At 45.1% G+C, this 20,837-nt stretch overlaps 2 pseudogenes across 2 annotated transcripts; one reads left to right on the forward strand and one right to left on the reverse strand.

The window, feature by feature from the left end:
• Nucleotides 1-1,457: 1,457 nt before the first annotated feature.
• Nucleotides 1,458-14,566, forward strand: LOC311149276 (small ribosomal subunit protein mS35-like; annotated as a pseudogene). Its single transcript, XR_014615657.1, has 8 exons — nucleotides 1,458-1,599; nucleotides 1,739-1,776; nucleotides 2,848-3,015; nucleotides 3,171-3,223; nucleotides 4,238-4,384; nucleotides 9,847-9,956; nucleotides 10,160-10,229; nucleotides 12,528-14,566. The product of XR_014615657.1 is annotated as a small ribosomal subunit protein mS35-like (transcript).
• Nucleotides 14,567-15,323: 757 nt separating this feature from the next.
• On the reverse strand, nucleotides 15,324-20,148 carry LOC311148772 (annotated as a pseudogene). Its single transcript has 3 exons — nucleotides 19,944-20,148; nucleotides 16,367-16,498; nucleotides 15,324-16,082 (listed from the first exon to the last, which is right to left on the reverse strand). The product of its transcript is annotated as an uncharacterized misc_RNA (transcript).
• Between the last annotated feature and the right edge of the window lie 689 nt (nucleotides 20,149-20,837).

Genomic DNA, 20,837 nt, shown 5'->3' on the forward strand with positions numbered 1-20,837 from the left:
ATCATCAATCATTCCACATAGGAATATCATCTTCTTAACCTTACAGTGGCATCTTATTAGTTTGAATATTCAAATGTCTAGGGACAAACATGGTTTATGCAAAACATGTTTGTGTGGAGACTGGGAGGATGTTGAAAATGGACTTGGAAGTGAGTTAGAAGCTATTTGAGCCACTGTAAATATTATGATTAGAGCACATGGTTTTATGCATATTTAACACAAACAAATCTGTCAATATGTTTCTCTTTACCTTTATAAGAAACTGACAACCGGCCTATAACTATGTTGTGAGCCATCAAACGAACAGATCAGATGTGTTGGATGAGCTTTAAAAAAATAAGTATCTGCCAGACAACACAAAATACAGAAATATTTGCCATAGAATATTAAGATGTTTCCATTTCAGCTATTAGTTATTTCAAATGTCCTATAGGGCTATAACTCTAACATATTTTCATTGTAAAAAAATAAAATAATTTCAGATAGCCTAAATTCATTTCATGTAAAAATAATAATAATAATAATAAAAATAAAAATAAAGTGAACTTACCTTTCAGCTGAGGACATACAGTTAGCCTATCTTCCCTTCAAAGTGGTACCCAACCGTAAGACATGTTTGTGCGTAAATTACAGTGGACAGACACCATGGAAAAAGGGAACATTAGAATTCAGAAATGAGCCTTCGCAGCTTATCTCTTTGAAGTGCGTCTGTCACGAACTGGATAGTGTTGTGCTTGCTAAAAGCAACAGCTGGTGGCGGTAAGCGCGGAGCGGCAGGGATGCTGCTGAAACACATAAGTGGAGGACGGACCCTTTAATCTTGCGCACAACATTATCCACCTGACGCACGTGACCTCAGCGGCTCAAATAAATGGTATTGTCTAGTGTCTACCAAGGATGAACCAAGGAAGAATAAGGATACAATCAGAAACAGTAGCGGTACTTTTTTAGATAATGAGATCTAGGATATCTCTAGTTTATCAGTTGAATGGCCTAAATAGCCCATAAACACTAGCCTGGGTACCAGTCTCTTGACATGTTGTCATGGAAAATTTTAATGTTATTTCCAACAACCAATGTGCAACTTCTCTGTAAATCCAGCACATATTGAACATTGAGATTGCCAAAAGGCCAGTCTCTTTGGTAAGGAGTGGCAAGAACAGAGTGGAATGTTAGCGAAAGAGACTGGTATTCAGACTACATAAACACCATTAAATATTATTTGAGCTCTTATAATGTAGTCTAACAGATGAAGAAATTCTGAAATTCAAAAATAGGCCTACATTTTACGATATACATAATAAACCTTTGTAGGCTAAATCCTTTCACCTGTTCGCAAATTGCAGTTCATTATCTATATCAAAAGGGGCACTGATACCCAATCTTGTCTGCACGTTCTGTTTCGCTAAACAACGGTCCCTCTCGACTTGCCATAGGTTGACATTGCGTGCTCAAACATGGCTGCGCATACATTGAACAAATCAATGTTGTCCTTAGGACAAATAAATGGTCGCATTTATGGAATTAATGTGCTTAACCCGTTAAACAGGGCTACATACGCGACGGCCTTGTCTACCAATAATTCTAGTCAGAATAAAGGTGAGTTTACATGCAATATACTGTTACGACGAGGAACGATTATGTCTGTAACTAACTGTTTCATAAGAAAATTGGAGACAACATGGTTAGCATAATGAAGTTGGATATGTTTTTCTGACACAATCAATATCAATTTTAGGCTTTCCTGACAGAGGCAACAGAAGACCAAGGAGAGCGGTGAGCGAACAACAAGGAATGCTTTGTTGTTACGAATCAAAGTTCATGATACTCACTCGAGCACAGTCAAGTGGGATTGCAAAACAAATCCTTTCCAATCCAAGTGTAGCTACCGGATTGTAACGGGCTAATGTGATGCTCCATTATCCGTTACAGGATAGGTACTGTTTGGCGTACCACAAACATTTTCGACCAACCTTAAAGAGTGATAGCTTCGTCCCGCAAATAGACATTTAAATTACCATTCATATTAACAATTTTGACTTTTACATGTAATGTTACAGATGGCTTCTGTAACATTTAATAGTAAAACAATATTTTAATAACGGAGCATGCAAACAAATCTAACGAACTGCCTGCAACTGGACACGGAATCTTTTTTGAAGATACTATACGTTTGGCCAAATCAAGAACAAAGATGGTATTGCCAAGTTAAGGTTGGTCGAAAATCCTCTGTGCTACGCCAAACCGTACCACTATCACATTAGCCCGTTACAATATGCAAGCTAATCCAAATGTAGATTTTTGGCATTTATAGGAGTAAAGATAAAAACATTACATACTGGCAGATGTAGCCATACAAGTTAACTATTTACCATAGGCGCATAACGTTATAGTTCCAAGGTGTAAACTGTGAGAATTGTTTGCACTACATACCTGGGCATCCCCACTTAATTGTCACCTAAATAAATACAACTTTCTGGTCACTTGTGTGCTAGTCTCGCAAGCCATCATTCCAAATCTTGGCTACATGTGTGCCTAAGTGAACAGTGACCCAACATAGTGCCCTCTAGTGTACAAATGTAAGTGGAACTATACAAAGACAGAACAAATTTAGACTACACAACCCAACAACCACATAAGTAGGCCAACATTACTCTTTCTGGTTACTGCACATTATGGTCCCTGGGTAGAGGGGCATGTGATCAGCCCAGATTCTTTACCAATAAAACAAATTGTGAGGAATTTATCAAGTTTATTCCAAGATGTATATTGACAGAAGTAAAGCTATATTTTGAAGTCTAATTAGTCTCCTTTCTCTCTGTTCCCTGTCTCCATGGTGTGTGTCAGGCGGGTGACCCCAGGACAGACAGGATGGCTGTAGACCAGGACTGGACTGCAGTGTACCCGACCGCTGCCCCCTTCAGACAGGGCTCTGTGCCCCTGCCCGTCCGCATAGGCTTCCCAGTGAAAAGAGGGGTGCCTCCGGAGAAGAAGGGCAACCTGGAGCTCGTCAAGGTCAGTTCCTCACCTCCAACCTGACATGTCAGAGCTTTTGATTATGTGACAGGCTATCTGGCATTGGGATATAAATAATTTGTACCATTAAGGCTACATATTGTATTGTGCTGTCAGATCATACAGGCATTTATGAAAACTCTTGTCTGTTTCAGATTCCAAACTTTTTGCATTTAACTCCAGCAGCCATAAAGAAACACTCTGAAGCGTAAGTCATAAAATTGCTTATTGAGAAACACTGTTACTGTAGTGATAGTATTTCATCAATAAATATACAACTGGTGGGTCTAATCCTGGATGCTGATTGGTTAAAACCGTGTTCCAGCCGGTGTCTATTCCACAAGTTACCACCGGCTAAGACGTTGAAATGCCTATTCACTATTCCATTTTACTGCACAATCCACTGTCTCATCAGCCCAGCCAGGCCATTTATAAACTTAAATCTCCACTGTAAAAAGCATCTAGACATTATCTCCCATTTCTTTTAGACTAGTGTTTGGTTTTCAACAGCAGAGATCTGTATTAATCTTGCTGCCTCTCTCCGACATTTGCAAAAAAAATTCAATATTGAAATTCAATCTCCAGCTGTCTCATAGTTATGAATGTGTCGGGACGAGACAGACAGGCAACTTTTCTCAGCCAGTCGAAATCATGAATCGGCATCATTTTTAAAACACGAAATGCAGCTAGTTTGCTGTCATTCCAGCTTCAGTTTGAAGTGATTGTGTTAGCTGTGTAGTTGGCTAGCTCCTCTGAACAGTGTCCTGGCAGGCAAAATCACGCATCATCCATTGTTATGGATGTATACAAAAAAAATCACTAGAAAACAGCTTAAACAAACACAAATGCAGCTACTTTGCTTTGTTATTCTGGCTGCACTGTTTGACTGTGTTAGCCGAAGTTGGCTGGCTAGCAAGCAAGGAAAGACTGGCAACCGAACCGATAGAACGAACGACCAGCCGGCTTGGATAGCAACCCTAGATTTGTGTCGGGACTATATCTTGTGGAATAAATTCAGCAAAATGTTTTTAATGAAAATATGTTAATCATTATTTGAATATATTGTGATAATGCCCTCTAAGCTGGTGTTTGGAGGATATATTGGCACGGTTTTCCGGCCCTAGACTTCGTCTCGGGCATAACAACACCTGTGTCAATATATCCTCCAAACACTGGCTTCTCTGGCATTATCACTTAATTGTGTCGGGACGACACAATTAAGTGATAAGTGTTCTGCACAGAGTGGCCCTCTGCCCTGGACACAGATGCTAAATGTGATGAACACTTCCCTGTCAAAGTAAAGAGCAAGGACTACGTGTCTGCCGGCACCTCCCTCAGAAACCCATCTGCCCGCATAGTCCACCTCAGAGTGAGTGTCTGTCTTCAGGGGGTTTAGGTTACAGATTTAAAATACTAGCAAAGAGTTCAATTTGACTCTTTGACCTGTATTTGACCCTTCTCAACCAAATCCATATAAAGTGCAGAGTTATCCTCTTTTGTGTAGAAGGGATCTTGAGATTCTCTTAACAGCTCTCATCTCATGTTTGGTTGACCTTTCAGGAAATGTCTCCATTGTCCGGATCTATGCTCTTAAAGGAAAAATCCACCCAAAACCACTCATTCCTATAATGTACAGTGTTAAATAACACTGTGAGAACAATATTTTTTGTGAACAAATGTTTCATTTTGGGGTTTTATAATAAGGTTGGTAGCAACGTGAAAACCGTTGTGGAAATCTGTTGCAGCTCACATCGACTACAAAATCCACAATGCAATGCTCTATGGGCTTGCTAGCTAGCAAACGTAGCTACATACAATAATAACAAAGACAATATCAGCATGTGAAGTAGCCAGTTAGCTGTAAAATCACTTAAACAAACTGCACTATCAATTTAGGAGTTTACAGTCTCACCATGTTCAACCTGCAGATTGATGTGCCTCAGAGTGGGGTCTGACATTTGCAACGGCACCATGCAATGCACCCTGGACTGAAGAGGCAGACAAATACGAGAAATGTGCTAGATTCTCTGTTAAATTACACATTTCTCGAGGTAGGAATATACCGCAAAAATATGATCAATGGCTCATTCGAGAGAAGACAACCTCGCGAGTTGACATCAGCCAGTAGTGAAATCTGACATGTATGATAAACGCAATCTAAAAGTCATATTCCTATTAACTTCCAGTGTAGTGAGAGCGGCTTTATCGCAATGCTACGTCATACCGACCGAAGATTTGCCTGCTGGAACGCCAATAACTCAGATAAACATGAAATGACCCAGGGAATCGATAGGATATTACTCAGAGATGCAAAAAAAATAACATTCAAAATGGGTGAATCTTTCCTTTTAAGCCTATGAAACACTGCTCTAAGATACTTCTACAATGCATACCTTTTTCATAGCGCTGTATGATTGCAATATTCCATCATATGAACATACTTGTCACAAATAGAGAACGGCAATAGGCATGGAACCTAAAAACAATTGACAGTTTTCAACAACAAAAATGAAAAACCTCTAGAAGAATTTTGTGATTAATCACCAGCCATCTGCTCCACTGACACGTTCCCCTTAGATTACGACCTCGACACAGGAATTATTTAGCCATTAATCCCCCTGGATTAGTCTGAGAATCAAAGATAGATTGCAGGATAAGCAGGGTCCAGGATACAGATGAAACAGACTGATACAATTTCAGCCCACTGTTCTCAGGCTCGCCACACAACAGCCTGGCTGTCATGGGAATAACAAAAAACACTCCCAGCTTTATGATATAATCTGAATGAAAAGATAATACTCCTGCATCCCTCGTAATTGCTATCCAACTATGTACAGTGCATTCGGAAAGTTTTCAGACCCCTTCCCTTTTTCCACATTTTAAGTTACAGCCTTATTCTAAAATTGATTAAATAAATAAATATCCTCATCAATCTACACACAATACCCCATAATGACAAAGCGAAAAAAAAAGTGTAATTTTTTTTGCACATTTATGTAAATAAGGTTTCTGTTTTTTATTTTTAATAAGTACTCAGACCCTTTGCTATGAGACTCGAAATTGAGCTCCGGTTCATCCTGTTTCCATTGATCATCATTGAGATGTTTCTACAACTTGATTGGAGTCCACCTGTGGTAAATTCAATTGATTGGACATGATTTGGAAAGGCACACACCTGTCCTATATAAGGTCACACAGTTGACAGTGCATGTCAACTCATCCTTGACCGCTGGCCATGTCCCTTCCGTCTTCAAGAGAGCGAGAGTTGCTCCCCTTCTCAAAAAACCAACACTCGACCCCACTGATGTCAACAACTACAGACCAGTATCCCTTCTTTCTTTTCTTTCCAAAACTATTGAGCGTGCCGTCTTTAGCCAACTCTCTTGCTATCTCTCTCAGAATTACCTTCTTGATCCAAACCAATCAGGTTTCAGGACTGGTCATTCAACTGAGACTGCTCTTCTCTGTGTCACGGAGACTCTCCGCACTGCTAAAGCTAACTCTCTCTCCTCTGCTCTTGTCCTTCTAGACCTGTCTGCTGCCTTTGATACTGTGAACCATCAGATCCTCCTCTCCACCCTCTCCGAGCTGGGCATCTCCGGCGCGGCTCACTCCTGGATTGCGTCCTACCTGACCGGTCGCTCCTACCAAGTGGCGTGGCGAGAAGCTGTCTCCGCACCACGTGCTCTCACCACTGGTGTCCCCCAAGGCTCAGTTCTAGGCCCTCTCCTTTTCTCCCTATACACCAAGTCACTTGGCTCTGTCATATCCTCACATGGTCTCTCCTATCATTGCTACGCTGACGATACACAACTAATCTTCTCCTTTCCCCCTTCTGATAACCAGGTGGCGAATCGCATCTCTGCATGTCTGGCAGACATATCAGTATGGATGACGGATCACCACCTCAAGCTGAACCCTGGCAAGACGGAGCTGCTCTTCCTCCCGGGGAAGGACTGCCCGTTCCATGATCTCGCCATCACGGTTGACAACTCCGCTGTGTCCTCCTCCCAGAGTGCGAAGAGCCTAGGCGTGACCCTGGACAACACCCTGTCGTTCTCCGCCAACATCAAGGCGGTGACCCGCTCCTGCAGGTTCATGCTCTACAACATTCGGAGAGTACGACCCTGCCTTACACAGGAAGCGGCACAGGTCCTAATCCAGGCACTTGTCATCTCCCGTCTGGACTACTGCAACTCGCTGTTGGCTGGCCTCCCTGCCTGTGCCATTAAACCCCTACAACTCATCCAGAATGCCGCAGCCCGTCTGGTGTTCAACCTTCCCAAGTTCTCTCACGTCACCCCCCTCCTCCGCACACTCCACTGGCTTCCAGTTGAAGCTCGCATCCGCTACAAGACCATGGTGCTTGCCTATGGAGCAGTGAGGGGAACGGCACCTCTGTACCTTCAGGCTCTGATCAGTCCCTACACCCAAACGAGGGCATTGCGCTCATCCACCTCTGGCCTGCTGGCTCCCCTTCCTCTGCGGAAGCATAGTTCCCGCTCAGCCCAGTCAAAACTGTTCGCTGCTCTGGCACCCCAATGGTGGAACAAGCTCCCTCACGACGCCAGGACAGCGGAGTCACTCACCACCTTCCGGAGACATTTGAAACCCCACCTCTTTAAGGAATACCTGGGATAGGATAAAGGAATCCTTCTACCCCCCCCAATTGTAAAGTGGTTATCCCACTGGCTATAGGGTGAACGCACCAATTTGTGAGTCGCTCTGGCTAAGAGCGTCTGCTAAATGACGTTAATGTGCCCTTGAGCAAGGCACTTAACCCTAATTGCTCCTGTAAGTCGCTCTGGATAAGAGCGTCTGCTAAATGACTAAAATGTAAATGTAAAATGTCAGTGGCCTCCATCATTCTTAAATGGAAGAAGTTTGGAACCACCAAGACTCTTACTAGAGCTGGCCGTCCGGCCAAACTGAGCATTCGGGGGAGAAGGGCCTTGGTCAGGGAGTTGACCAAGAACCCGATGGTCACTCTGACAGAGCTCCAGTGTTCCTCTGTGGAGATGGGAGAACCTTCCAAAGGACAACCATCTCTGCAGCACTCCACCAGTCAGGCTTTTATGGTAGAGTGGCCAGACAGAAGCCACTCCTCAGTAAAAGGCACATGACAGCCCGCTTGGAGTTTGCCAAAAGGCACCTGAAGGACTCAGACCATGAGAAACAAGATTCTCTGGTCTGATGAAATCAAGATTGAACTCTTTGGCCTGAATGCCAAGCGTCACGTCTGGAGGAAACCTGGCACCATCCCTATGGTGAAGCATGGTGGTGGCAGCATAAATGCTGTGGGGATGTTTTTCAGCGGCAGGGACTGGGAGACTAGTAAGGATCGAGGTAAAGATGAATGGAGCAAAGTACAGAGAGATCCTTGATGAAAACCTGCTCCAGAGCGCTCAGGACCTCAGACTGGGGTGAAGGTTCACCTTCCAACAGGACAACGACCCTAAGCACACAGCCAAGACAATGCAGGAGTGGCTTCGGGACAAGTCTATAAATGTTTTTGAGTGGCCCAGCCAGAGCCCGGACTTGAACCTGATCAAACATCTCTGGAGAGACCTGAAAATAGCTGTGCAGCGACGCTCCCCATCCAACCTTACAGAGCTTGAGGATCTGCAGAGAAGAATGGGAGAAACTCGCCAAATACAATTGTGCCAAGCTTGTAGCGTCATACTCAAAAAGACTAGAGGCTGTAATCGCTGCCAAAGGTGCTTCAACAAAGTACTGAGTAAAACATGTTTTTGCTTTTCATTATGGGGTATTTTGTGTAGATTGAGGGGGGGGGTAAAACATAACAAAATGTGGAAAAAGTCAAGGGGTCTGAATACTTTCGGAATGCGCTGTACTTATGTGATACGCCGAGCCTTGTGTATAAACTCTCCCATGTGAGGTACATACATGTGTAGCACGTGTGAAACCCATTCCTAAGCCTGAAGTGTTCCCACTGCCGAATAGCTAGCTTCTCCGAGGCGTGAATGTTCTCTACGTTTCTTCCTAGGTTCCTGCCTTTCTAGGGAGTTTTTCCTAGCCACTGTGCTTCTGCGTCTGCATTGCTTTGGGTTTTTAGGCTGGGTATCTGTATTAAACTTTGACAACTGCTGACGTTAAAAGGGCTTTATAAAATAAATTAGATTGATTGTAAGACGCTTCAGGAGGGTGGTTACGTGTGTTTGCAAGGCCTGTGTTTGAGCCTCCGTATGAGCCAAATCAGAAGGAACTGGTACTCGCTAAGCAAGCAGCGCGATGTCCATTAGACATGCAGTAATCTTTTGTTTTCCACCCGATCTGCACAGTGTTTACTGATCACTCAGTAGCATGGCCTCACTTTAAATTAGTATGTGACTCATCTGATGAAAGTATGGGGATTTGACCAATGGGGTCAGGGTCTTAGTCTCAATACTGAGAAGTGTGACCTTTTTTAAGGTTTTGTTTTGGTTGACATTGTGCTGGAACAATGCGAGAGGATAGCCTACTCGCAAAGATGCTATTCTATAATCCTTCTCCTGAAAAGCCTCTTCGCATCTCGTAATTCACGTCTTCTCTTCCAAGAACTTCAGCTGTCACAAAGCTGTAAGGGGGAAGAATGTTTTCTGCAGCATGAACCATATCTGCTGGTCATTTTCCATTATTTCAATTCCATTCAGTAGACTGAGTTTAAAGATTAACTGACTTACTGCTGCAGAGTTTCAACATTAGCAGGGATGACTGCATCTATTGTTTTTGATGTGTTGAGGGCATTAATGGTTTTATTTGAATCAATTTAGCCAAAGCCAATAAGTTTCAGTATTATAATGTCAGATTTCTGTGTCTTTGTCCACTCAGGTGAAGCTCTCCAGTCTGAACATGGACGACCATGCCAGGAAGAAGATGGTTAAACTGGTAGGAGAGAGGTACTGCAAAGAGACGGACACACTCACCATCACCACTGACAGGTAAGCAGCACCACCTGTTGTTCAATGTGCTATTACCAATTACTTCTAATTCCTCTTGACTAAAAGAGGCTAAATAAGGTGTTGGTCCTTCACTATTGTCATTGCTTTACAGTAATGTATTTTAAATGGAGAGGTTTTATTTCAACTAACCCTGTATTTCCTGATAAATGTTTTTCTTTCTTTTCTCCCCATTGCTCCTTCAGCTGCCCTGTGAGACAGCAGAATTATGACTACGCCATGTACCTCCTGACTGTCCTCTATCACGAGTCGTGGGTAAGTGTCTTATTCCACTACTCTGACTAGTCAAGTCCAGAGACACATTCAGCAGGGCAGAATATGGAAAGGTCAGATATACAATATATTCCCAGCTCTATTCATGACATGTCTATCTACTCCGTTCAGTATGTTGCGTCCTCCTAAAGGCGACCCTGGTCAATACCAAAGCGCTTGAGTAGACATGATCCTCCACCTAACCTCACAACCTAGCCAGCCCAACTGCTAATAGGTAGACAGTGAGTAGACGGATGGTCAGGCAGCCAAGGCCATCACTGTGCAGAGCATCAGAGACCCCTGATGGACTAGGAAAGAGATGCATGATACCTTAAACCGTCCCTAGAGGTAAACGGCTTGGATATACATTACGGCTTTGTAAATAGAAAGAGCATTACAGGCTTTTATGTTGCCTTTCATGGAAGTCATGCATATTACAGGGATTCACTATTCAAGTCCCCCCCCCCCCCCCCCCCATGCTGATCTAGCTTGCATCCCGTCTCCCCTTGGTGTGAAAGAGTAAGCCCATAAGGGAGCTATGATGCATGAGGAGAATAGGTAGAGGGATGGTATACAGCAGCATTGTCCCACTGTCATTTCCCCTCTAAACAGGAGAAAATAGACTCCAGTATCAGATGCTGACCCTGCCACTTATTCACAGCACGCCAACTCCAACCAACACCTGAGAAATCCACCATCAGGGTTACCAGCACAGGCTGCTTTCACATGAGAGTACAGCCACAAGGGACTTAATGGCTCTCCCTGTTGTGCCTTTGGGAGTTCTCTCGCCAAGGCAGCAGGGTTTAGCTGGTAAAAAGCCTTGGCTTTTTGTGTCTCTGGGGATTGGAGTACGAGCCGGGAAGCGGAACACTGTCCGCTGCCCTTTGCATACACAATGGAAGGCACTGTGCAGCCTGCAGGTTGGTGGAAGCTGTGAGGGGGAAGCCGTGCTCCGGTAGTAACACTAGCCCACAAAGAGGTCGCTTGTTAGCCGCCGCTTAGGCGATTCTATCACTTCACTCAGTGAGATGGACTCTCGACTCTCTGGGCCTGTTGCTAATTCCACTGTGGGCTGTTGATCCAGGCCGGTGCTCCACCGTGACGGACCACAGTCCTCCACCACAGCACAGCAGGGAGTGTACTGTACCGTACCATCTCCCCCGCTGGGCACTAGAGGCACTCCAATCCACAAGTGACTATTTAATCTGTCCATCTCTTATTTGAGTGCCCCAGTACTCTGTGCTCCACTCCAGTAATAAAACCCACAAATGTCCTCCTGTAAAACAGGTGCTTGTTGGTCTGTCAACATCATCACTGTCTGTAAAATATGTTTTATTGTCACATACACCGGATAGGTGCAGTGTAATGTGTTGTTTTTACAGGGTTAGCCATAGTAGTACTGCACCCCTGGAGCAAATTAGGGTTAAGTGCCTTGCTCAAGGGCACATTGACAGATTTTTCACCTTGTCGGCTTGGGTATTCGAACCAGCAACCTTACTGGCCCAACGCTCTAACCGCTAGGCTACCTGCCGCCCTATCGTCGCCCACTTCTCATTCACTGGGCTACACCCTGTGGAGACGAAAGCAATGGGAGATATGGAGTCTGGGACCAATGGTCAGCTACCTGTTTTAACTCGGTTTGATTAAAACGTGAACTACTGTATGTTGAATCAAATGGCTTAGATTCTAAAGCAAACTAACTGAATCAATGTGATTGAAAGGGACTGCAACACTAGTTGACCCTGTGAAGATAGTGTAATAATCCTGACAGTCAGGCTAAAGAGGAAAGGAGAGAATCTCTTCTCCAGCCATCCCCATCGTACCACCCTGTCCGCTGGAGGGGTTGGCCCTCAGCCAGCCTGGATATTAGGGACCATATAGATGTAATGAGGGTCATTAACCCCAAGAACCAGGGCTGCAGGGGAGCTGCTATGGCTGTGTCGTCCCCTGCTTTAAGCTCCCACACAATGGGCCTATTGTCCTCTGGGGAATGTGATCGGAGGGAGACAGGCTGTGGTGGAGGAACTCCGCACCACGTATGGAGAAACCCTATCTCTTTGAGAGGACAGGAGAGCAGAGCATCACAGAAGGGTAACTAGGGCACTCGAGGTTCCACACTGCTCTGTCCCCAAACCCACAATCCCAAGAGGGGCAATCACAGACCCCTGTGGGACGCCTTATCTTAATGTGTCACATACCTCTCATCTGTCATATATTGAGTCAAACTGATTAATCCTGGTTAGCATTTTGTCTGAACTTATGTAGCGAACAATGTTGTGCTATTCCACTTATTCTGTCTAGAAAGTGGAGGCCTGGGAGTCTGAGAAGACTGTGGCAGACATGGAGGAGTACAGCTGGGAGAACAGCCCCTCTCAGAAGAACGCCCTGTCCACATTGGACCTCGTGTGGGCAGCGGGAGAGGCGGTGAGGGAGGAACTGCTGGGGAGACCAGAGGTACAGGAGTACAGGGACTCTGTGACCAGACTGAAGAACGAGGGAGAGAGCGAGGGCAGCGTACTCCAGTACAGAGAAGCTGTGAAGAAACTACTGAACCTCTAATATACATACAAATACACACACACACACTATACATACAGATACACACACATTAAATACTTTATTTGAATCCACCAATCAAATGTACAAAAAAAGGATCCAAACATTTCAAGGGTCCCTGTATGCATGGCACTCAAGGGTACAGAAAGCACCTCCTCCAAACAGCTAGGCTGCCCACGACAGCTGAAACAGAGCAGTACCTAGCCAATTGCTTTGCCCTAGTTTTTGTCAGGGCCGCACTGCAAGCCTGTGTACATGGCCGAGATATCAGCGCTACCAGCTTGTACCTACACCCGAGGCTGTCCAAGTGTGCCATGGGGCTCCATGTAGCCGTCAAATGAGCAGCCCACTTCCCAAATGAGCGCCTCCCCCCACAACAACAATATTTGGAGTATTTTGCACACAGGAAAACACAACATCAAACCAGCTTCCCCTTACACAACAATGTTTATGCATGTGTGCTGTTGGTGAGACTTTCTCACCTCGCTGGCTATCAGGTCAACAAGGCGGTCATGTCTAGCAATGTACAAATCCTTGTATGAACAGCAGCCATTCACAACATGGACAATGGACTCCATTACATTTGACTCATGTAAAATGCAAAATGGGTCATGGTTTGCAGGGTACCAGAGTGCTAGATTTATATTTTGTTGTAGAACTTGCAGCCTTGCCTTAACAGTATAGGTGAGAATGTCCTCGCCAACGGCAGCATTCTGGTACATGGAATGGGAGACATTGGCCGGCACAGTCCAGAGCAGCGAGTTTCCCCTGCAGCGTCAGGCCAGTCCAGTGTTGCAGTAGCTGCATCCATCTGATACCAAGGAGTGTTGTCCTGGATGTAGGATGAGATGTTCCATCATGGGTGACAGAAGCCCCCACAACAACACCGCGATCTACCACAACTGCATCAGAGACCGTCACTGGCTCAGTTTGCATATCAGTCCAGTTGCACAGGTCGTTGAGGTCCGGCCAGTCTGACCAGACTCCAAAGCCCACATCACGAGTGTCCAATTTTCCATTTTCCTTCCTCCTGAAGCCCAGGAAGTTTTCCTGTGTCCCTGGCAGTGGAACCTTCCTCCTCCGTAGGTCCAGAGGGAGGGAGGGAGGCTCTGGCTAACTCCTTAACTGTTACATTGTCATTGTTGAGCATGTTCAACAGGTGAGTCAGTCAGGTAGCAGTGTAAATCCACTCAATATTCAGGGACACCTAAACCCCCCTCTTTGGCTCAGGAAGACAACGTCACCTGTGATGTGTCTTTTAAGCATAGCCACTTCCTCACCACTTGAACAGTTTTGCAGCGTTATCACTTCAGGTCCAATCGCGGGACAGTGTAGTCATCAAGGTAGTGTAGTACAAAGACCAGAATTCAACTTCTACACATTTTTACATTTTAGTCATTTTAGCAGACGCTCTTATCCAGAGCGACTTACAGTTAGTGAGTGCATACATTTTTCATACTGGCCCCCCTTGGGAAACGAACCCACAACCCTGGCATTGCAAGCGCCATGCTCTACCAACTGAGCTACACGGGGCCATCTATATACACCCTGATGTTGACCAATGCAACGTTAAGAGACAAACCTATCTGATTTCACCACACACAGAATGTTATGTCTGTTACTGTCTTTTGTGAAATATTTATTGACAAAAAATAAATAGACCTCGGTTATATTTCTGTAATACAATTGTCCAATACATGTTATGCTATTATCCAATGTAAAACAGAGCTTGAAGCAAAAATGTATTCCTTGCATTGTAAATATAAAGCTTTTCTTTTTCTCAAGTTCTGAAATTTGGGCTAAGTTCTTAATGTTATTTAAACAAGTGCTTTTTACATCATTGGACAGATGTTTACTGTATTACCAAACCCCCCCACCTTCTTCCTGGCTTCAACCCCATCCCCTTCTCCCTTCTGGCCCAGGGAGACAAAGAGAAGCACCATACTGAAAGGACGCATTCAGCAATGGGCCGATCATCTTTTAAAAAAATAATAACCCTTCAAAAGAGTTTCTGCTCTGGTCCATGTGGTTCTGGGTCAGGTGAAACCCGATGCGCAGGAGAGATATTCTGGAGGAGTGGTGGCAAGATGGGTCTAAGCCTAAAATATTCCCATACACCACAGTCCATTTAGTAACTTACTGCCTCAGAACAAAACGGGGCTTGTAGCAGCATTTGTGCTTGGAAGCCCCCATCAATGCACTTAAGAGCAGAGCAGACACTGGACACAGTGTATAGAGTTTGGCATCAATCTGTTTGATTTCATTCGACCGCATCAAAATGCAAGTGACCTCAAAATGCATCAGAAGTTACTCCAAGTCTCAAGCTATTACCAAACAACGGTAACCACAATCCTCACAGCAACTTTGGTCTTACAGCTTTAGCATGTGCTTGCAAAAGTTGCAAAACTATCTACACCACTAAGTGGTCGCCGTCGCCTCTTGCTGAATTATTGTTTCTGATGTAAACAGTTCTCTAGTGGAATAAGCATTACACTACATTACAAGCTTTGTTGGTCCCGGTTGTTGACCCCCACAGTTACCTCACAAGCTCTCCCTGATGATTACATACTTAATGAGGGTGATGGACCCCCCCTTCCCCCTCCAGGTGGTCCTGTACCGCCCCTTCCTCTTCCTCCGACCCCTTCCAGCTCACCAGCAGCAGCACCGTGACGACCGTCACTGCAGCAACCAGCATGGTTTGAGCCACCACGTGCCACCCTGGGCCCAAACCACCCCGGGAGGGGGACTCACCCTGGCTACCCTGGCCGCCTTCTCCCCCCACAGCCGCTGTGTGGTTCCTGCCCACGTAGCCCTTGGTGTTATTGGGTCCTGCTTGTTACTGCCGTTCATGTTGGCTGCAGGGGCCAGGGTGGGAGCTGGTGGTAGTGGCACCCCCGGCTGTGGGTTGCTGGGTAGGGGTGGGGGTGGGGGGCTGTAGGGTAGTGGTGGGTTCCCTGTGGGTTGATGGATAGGCAGGGGTGGTCTGGGCGGTGTAGGGGGCAGCTGTGGTGGAGGCCGGGGGAGTGGTGGTGGTGGGGGCATGGGTCCCCAGGGTGGGCATTATGGTGGAGGAGGGGGTGGATGTGATGGGGGAATGAATCGTGCCCAGAGTAGAGCTCTGGGGTGCGATGGTGGTGCTGGTTGTCCTGACATTAGGGGCTACTGTTAGAGGCAGGGGAGGGGGGAGGGGTGGTCAGATTAACCGGCGCTTGTCTGAGGCCAGGGGCTCTGAGGCATTGACTCTGGTGTAGAGGTGGGAAGTAGAGTACTACCCAAACACCAACAGGTCTGGATCCACACCTGTATGAGACAAGAAAACCAACCTCACAGTCAAACACTGTCAGAGTGTAGCAGGTGATGGATCATCTCACTGAAGCCTATAGGCTACCATCTCAATCACTCAATGTAAGCTATAACAGAGTTTATAAATGGTTTTCAATAAGTTAATGGTTAAACTTTTTATTTTATTTTACTAATTAGCAGAAATAAACAGCTGTTTGGCTTGTTTTATTATAGAAACAAACACCACTAAAGTAGCCTACAACTTAGTTCCAGGGTCTAAATTGTTTCAAATGGAGGCTCACCTTTGGTGATGTTGTACAGTATAAGGTCTCTGTGGCTGAGGATGCAGCTCTCCAGTGTTGGACAGTGCAGATGAAAACAGTTCACATTCTCTTGGATGGTGTCATAGTGGAATATCGCCAGGTTACAAGTAACTAAGGAGTTACATAAAAGCATATTATCCATCAACGCATCCAGCAACTCATTAATAAAAATTTGCATTGCGCAGTTAGATATGACATGATACACCTGTCCACTTGGCAGATGCAAATAAAAGTATTGTAGAAAATGGCCTCCAATAGATCATGAATTATACGTTTGATAATAATTAAAATTGAAATGTAATCAATCATTTGACATTGGATTCCATATCGCTGCACATACACTGCTCAAAAAAATAAAGGGAACACTAAAATAACACATCCTACATCTGAATGAATGAAATAATCTTATTAAATACTTTTTTCCTTACATACAGTGGGGAAAAAAAGTATTTAGTCAGCCACCAATTGTGCAAGTTCTCCCACTTAAAAAGATGAGAGAGGCCTGTAATTTTCATCATAGGTACATGTCAACTATGACAGACAAAATGAGAAAAAAAAATCCAGAAAATCACATTGTAGGATTTATTATGAATTTATTTGCAAATTATGGTGGAAAATAAGTATTTGGTCAATAACAAAAGTTTCTCAATACTTTGTTATATACCCTTTGTTGGCAATGACACAGGTCAAACGTTTTCTGTAAGTCTTCACAAGGTTTTCACACACTGTTGCTGGTATTTTGGCCCATTCCTCCATGCAGATCTCCTCTAGAGCAGTGATGTTTTGGGGCTGTCGCTGGGCAACACGGACTTTCAACTCCCTCCAAAGATTTTCTATGGGGTTGAGATCTGGAGACTGGCTAGGCCACTCCAGGACCTTGAAATGCTTCTTACGAAGCCACTCCTTCGTTGCCCGGGCGGTGTGTTTGGGATCATTGTCATGCTGAAAGACCCAGCCACGTTTCATCTTCAATGCCCTTGCTGATGGAAGGAGGTTTTCACTCAAAATCTCACGATACATGGCCCCATTCATTCTTTCCTTTACACGGATCAGTCGTCCTGGTCCATTTGCAGAAAAACAGCCCCAAAGCATGATGTTTCCACCCCCATGCTTCACAGTAGGTATGGTGTTCTTTGGATGCAACTCAGCATTCTTTGTCCTCCAAACACGACGAGTTGAGTTTTTACCAAAAAGTTATATTTTGGTTTCATATGACATTCTCCCAATCCTCTTCTGGATCATCCAAATGCACTCTAGCAAACTTCAGACGGGCCTGGACATGTACTGGCTTAAGCAGGGGGACACGTCTGGCACTGCAGGATTTTAGTCCCTGGCGGCGTAGTGTGTTACTGATGGTAGGCTTTGTTACTTTGGTCCCAGCTCTCTGCAGGTCATTCACTAGGTCCCCCTGTGTGGTTCGGGATTTTTGCTCACCGTTCTTGTGATCATTTTGACCCCACGGGGTGAGATCTTGCGTGGAGCCCCAGATCGAGGGAGATTATCAGTGGTCTTCCATTTCCTAATAATTGCTCCCACAGTTGATTTCTTCAAACCAAGCTGCTTACCTATTGCAGATTCAGTCTTCCCAGCCTGGTGCAGGTCTACAATTTTGTTTCTGGTGTCCTTTGACAGCTCTTTGGTCTTGGCCATAGTGGAGTTTGTAGTGTGACTGTTTGAGGTTGTGGACAGGTGTCTTTTATACTGATAACAAGTTCAAACAGGTGCCATTAATACAGGTAACGAGTGGAGGACAGAGGAGCCTCTTAAAGAAGAAGTTACAGGTCTGTGAGAGCCAGAAATCTTGCTTGTTTGTAGGTGACCAAATACTTATTTTCCACCATAATTTGCAAATAAATTCATTAAAAATCCTACAATGTGATTTTCTGGATTTTTTTCCCTCAATTTGTCTGTCATAGTTGACGTGTACCTATGATGAAAATTACAGGCCTCTCTCATCTTTTTAAGTGGGAGAACTTGCACAATTGGTGGCTGACTAAATACTTTTTTTCCCCACTGTAGTTGAATGTGCTGACAACAAAATCACACAAAAATGATCAATGGAAATCAAATGTATCAACCCATGGAGGTCTGGATTTGGAGTCACCCTCAAAATTAAAGTGGAAAACCACACTACAGGCTGATCCAACAATGTAATGTCCTTAAAACAAGTCAAAATGAGGCTCAGTAGTGTGTGTAGCCTCCACGTGCCTGTATGACCTCTCTACAATGCCTGGGCATGCTCCTGATGAGGTGACGGATGGTCTCCTGAGGGATCTCCTCCCAGACCTGGACTAAAACATCCGCCAACTCCTGGACAGTCTGTGGTGCAACGTGGCGTTGGTGGATGGAGCGAGACATGATGTCCCAGATGTGCTCAATTGGATTTAGGTCTGGGGAACGGGCGGGCAAGTCCATAGCATCAATGCCTTCCTCTTGCAGGAACTGCTGACACACTCCAGCCACATGAGGTCTAGCATTGTCTTGCATTAGGAGGAACCCAGGGCCAACCGTACCAGCATATGGTCTCACAAGGGGTCTGAGGATCTCATCTCGGTACCTAATGGCAGTCAGGCTACCTCTGGCGAGCACATGGAGGGCTGTGCGGCCCCCCAAAGAAATGCCACCCCACACCATGACTGACCCACCGCCAAACCGGTCATGCTGGAAGATGTTGCAGACAGCAGAACGTTCTCCACGGCGTCTCCAGACTCTGTCACGTCTGTCACGTGCTCAGTGTGAACCTGCTTTCATCTGTGAAGAGCACAGGGCGCCAGTGGCAAATTTGCCAATCTTGGTGTTCTCTGGCAAATGCCAAACGTCCTGCATGGTGTTGGGCTGTAAGCACAACCCCCACCTGTGGACGTCGGGCCCTCATACCACCCTCATGGAGTCTGTTTCTGACCGTTTGAGCAGACACATGCACATTTGTGGCCTGCTGGAGGTCATTTTGCAGGGCCTCTGGCAGTGCTCCTCCTGCTCCTCCTTGCACAAAGGCGGAGGTAGCAGTCCTGCTGCTGGGCTGTTGCCCTCCTACGGCCTCCTCCACGTCTCCTGATGTACTGGCATGTCTCCTGGTAGCGCCTCCATGCTCTGGACACTACGCTGACAGACACAGCAAACCTTCTTGCCACAGCTCGCATTGATGTGCCATCCTGGATGAGCTGCACTACCTGAGCCACTTGTGTGGGTTGTATACTCCGTCTCATGCTACCACTAGAGTGAAAGCACCGCCAGCATTCAAAAGTGACCAAAACATCAGCCAGGAAGCATAGGAACTGAGAAGTGGTCTGTGGTCACCACCTGCAAAACCAGTCCTTTATTGAGGGTGTCTTGCTAATTTCCTATAATTTCCACCTGTTGTCTATTCCATTTGCACAACAGCATGTGAAATGTATTGTCAATCAGTGTTGCTTCCTAAGGGGACAGTTTGATTTCACAGAAGTGTGATTGACTTGGAGTTACATTGTGTTGTTTAAGTGTTCCCTTTATTTTTATGAGCAGTGTATAATCAATATTCAAATTCCGATAAAGAACTGAACAAATACAGTACACTTACAATTTCTCGTAAGGCAACAGTTTCGGCTGCCTCTTCTTGGTAATACTTCAGAAGCTGTGCGCCTCTTCTCTTTGATTCTTCACTCAATGAAAATACCTGGGAATCAACGAATTCAGCAGTATTTATAATAAAAAGTCGGTGAACACCTAGATTCCGTGTGGTACACCAAACTCATAATTCTTATCAAACTGCATGGAACAGTCATTGCGCGTGTAATATGTAATCAAATAATGTTCCAATTCAAGTTGAAGAGAGGACCGTGAACATTTTCTAGGTTTCTTGAACTTGGTCGGACTGCTTGCGCCAGCTATGAGTGTCCCTTCTCAGACGTGTCAGGACTACATAGGCTACCTCGAGATGAGGGCGTGCGTGCGCGGAATCTCTCCATATGCCAAAACCTAATTGTTTTCTGCGCTTCTAATTGCAAGGGCATTATGTCTGATCTCTGCAACCGGATTTCATTTATGTACCCTACTACTAGTAGCAGTACGCATAGTGTAAACTTATATTTGTTAGCAGTTGCTATTCGCATTATATCCTAATGCCGAAAAAGCATTTGAATACTTCCTTTGGCCTATATTATTGACTTTGAGACAACTCAATTTAGTAAACTTTATTTATTTTACCATAATAGATGATCAGTCCACACTCTCAGCACTAAAGCAACCTGACCCACCCTCAATTCAAGTAATCAGTGAGTCCTAGACAGAGAGTGAATGCCACAACCCATTGTTCCCCCTCCCCACAATACCTGCTGTTGTTAGGGGCAGACATGAGAGGATTAGCATAATTGTAGCTAGCAGCCTTGATTCTTAAAACTAGATTAGGAGATTTTAAGACATGTCACCCATTGAGCATGTTTGGGATGCTCTGGATCGATGTGTACGACAGCTT

Source organism: Coregonus lavaretus, assembly GCF_964263955.1.
Source record: "Coregonus lavaretus genome assembly, chromosome: 21".
NCBI classification, from domain to species: Eukaryota; Metazoa; Chordata; class Actinopteri; order Salmoniformes; family Salmonidae; genus Coregonus; species Coregonus lavaretus.